The 2,837-nt window shown below is 43.5% G+C and overlaps 1 protein-coding gene across 2 annotated transcripts in view; it reads left to right on the top strand.

Moving 5' to 3' along the window:
- GPAT3 (glycerol-3-phosphate acyltransferase 3) overlaps positions 1–2,837 on the top strand; it is a 59,260-nt gene that overhangs the window by 55,221 nt on the left and 1,202 nt on the right. The window lies entirely within an intron of this gene.

The raw sequence follows: 2,837 nt of genomic DNA, 5'->3' as shown, positions 1-2,837 counted from the left end.
GGAAAGAGAGAAAGAGGTGCCCCACAAAGGATCCCCTCCCCATGATCCATCCCCAGTCCCAGTTGACCTGGATCATAGGCATATGTGTTCAGGTAGGTTCTAGGATGTAGGCTATAACATTTTTTCATTTGTTTAATGAAAACTTTCTATGACTGACTCCCTGGATAGCTTGTGGAGCACAGTCTATTTTTAAGTTGAGGACTTCCTGGTTGGCTGGTCTTAGATTTGACTCCAGAAGCCAGAACAGTGCAGTGGTCTCAGGCTAAGTCTGCCCTCATGGCATCAAGGTCACTAGCTAACCTATGATCATGCAGCATCATCCGAATGCACTGGGCAAACATTCATGCTTAGCTGGGTTAAAATTAAACAGTCGTAGTATAAAGTAAGCAAGTCCTCAGTGCACGCTCTCCTTGGAGTTAGATCTAAAGCATTAGATTAGGAGGGAGATGGTGGCCCTGATAGTCTCCTCTCAGCTGTCCTAGTCGGCCATGTCTTTATGTAGTCCAAAGAAGGAAAGGCACGCAGGGCCCTCATACCCCAGACAAACCTGTGTTTTCACCACCCTGGAGAGAGCTCAAAGATTCACAGGCTCTGAATGAAGGAATGCTGCTTAAGTAGGCACTAACTCCTGGCTGAATACAGTTGATGATTTTGTTTCCTTCTGAGTCTGTTTTGGAAGATAGAAGATTATAAATACGGAATATAGAAGAGATCTTCAAAAAGAAGACCTTCAAAGATACACATGGAAAATGTGTATTATGAAAAAGCCATACTATTTTTTGCATTAAAATAAACTCATACTTTAATTCCATTTTTCTACAGATTTTATAAAGTCCTTATATAAAATGCTTTGGATGAAAACACAACTTGACGGGAACCAGCAGTTGGTGTAATGGCTATGTCGCTGGACTCCCACGTAGTTGACCACGGTTCGCGTCCCGGACTCAGTGGGTTAGAACTCACGCCGGGCGCGTGTGCATGCGTGCCCAAGATCCCAAGAGGAGAATGGAGGAGAAGGGATTGCGGTGTGACCATCCCCCCTGAGGGGTGATTTCTTGCTTTCTGTCTTTATGTCTCTCTCTGTCTGGCGAGCACACGCGCCCTATAGTGAAAATCTCTTAAAAAAACAAAACAAAACAAAAACAACAAAAAAAAACACAACTTGATAAACATAGAATTAAATTTGAATAATGATTAATCTCTTAATCTTCTTAAAATTTGCCCATACATATGTAGCACTTTCACTATTTCTTGTGTGTATATTTAAAATTTTCTGGATGGTTTTCCACAGCAAGATGTAGGTAAATAAATAATCAATATTAGGGCCTGCAGGTGGCATGGTGGTTAAGGCACTGGACTTTCATATGGCCTACTGGTTCAAGTCCCAGACCTGGTGGCTGGAGACTCCTGCTGGGCATGTGTGCATGCGTGCTCAAAATCCCAAGAGGAGACTTATGCTGGACATGTGTGCATACGTGCTCAAAATCCCAAGAGGAGAGTGGAGGAGAAGGGATTGCAGCATTGCCATCCCTCCTGGAGGGTGATTTCTCACTTTCCCTCTCTCTGACTCTCTCTGGTAAACGCACACATCCTATGACAAAAACCTAAATAAAACAAAACAAAACAGTATTTTTTCTTCCTTGGGGGAATATATAGGACAACAATCCTATTTTTAATAACACTCGGTTTTAATAATACTCACTCCAAGATTTCTGTTTATTGTCAGAGGGTATGTGTGCTCATGAGAGAAAGAAAGAGAGAAAAAGCCCCCAGTGGGACATGGTCATGCCACAAATCTTCTTTCTCTATTTCTCCATCCTGCCAGGATTTGGGGCACACATACACATTAAGCAACTGGGATCAGGATTTGAACTGTGGGTAGCCATGTCATATCTGGTTCCTTGCACAGCACTTAACTGGGGTGCTATGGGGCCAGCCAGGTGGCATGGTGGTGGTTAAGGCAGGTAGATACCACATGGCTCACTCCGCGGTTTGATTCCTGAATCTGGTGGCTTGGAAAATACTGTGGATATGTATGTGTGTACCCAAAATCCTGAGAGAAAAGTAGATGAGAAGGGATTGCAGCATGGTCACTGGGGTTGGGGGGGGCACTTTCTTTTTCTCTCTCCTTCTCTGTGTCTTTCTCTGGCAAGTGCACATGCCCTATAGAAAATTTAAAAACAAACAAAAAAATTAAATACAGCAGCCACAACTCTAGAAGGAAACTGGGTGGAAATATGTGTGTGCATATATGCATACATATATATACACATGTGTGTGTGTGTATGTACATATCTCCTGTATATATATATATTTTTTCTTTAATTTGCCAGAGGGTGCTTGTGCTTGCTACATGGGGAGAGAGAGAGAGAGAGAGAGAGTAAGAGAGAGCAAGAGAGAGAAAGGAAAACAAGAAAGAACCCCTATCCCTTCCCCATGGGATATGGTTATGCTGCAATCCCTTCTCCTCCAGCTCTTCCATCTGAATTTTGGGCACATATGCACTTGTGCCCAATGTGTTTTTCAAGTCACTGGGTCTAGGATTTGAACTGTGCAAGTGGCCATGCGTGTTCTACCTCACATAACCACCAAGGCATGGGCTGGCCCATTTTTTATTTTAACTGAACATCAAAGAGATTATTTAATCCTCAAAATAACAGATCTGGTAAGTGGTGGGCACACTGACAGCTGGGCCTCGTTGCCTTCAGAGCCAGCGTGCTTTGCCCTGTGGCTGACCTGTGGTTTAGGCATCAGGCACGGTACAACCTGTGCTGTCATGAACACTTTTATGTGACTGCTGGGGACTGTTTTTCATATATTTGCCTTTTTGTCCCCAG

This window comes from Tupaia chinensis, unplaced genomic scaffold (genome assembly GCF_000334495.1).
Source record: "Tupaia chinensis unplaced genomic scaffold, TupChi_1.0 Scaffold000318_1, whole genome shotgun sequence".
NCBI classification, from domain to species: Eukaryota; Metazoa; Chordata; class Mammalia; order Scandentia; family Tupaiidae; genus Tupaia; species Tupaia belangeri.
This window is presented reverse-complemented; position numbering and strand designations above follow the sequence as displayed.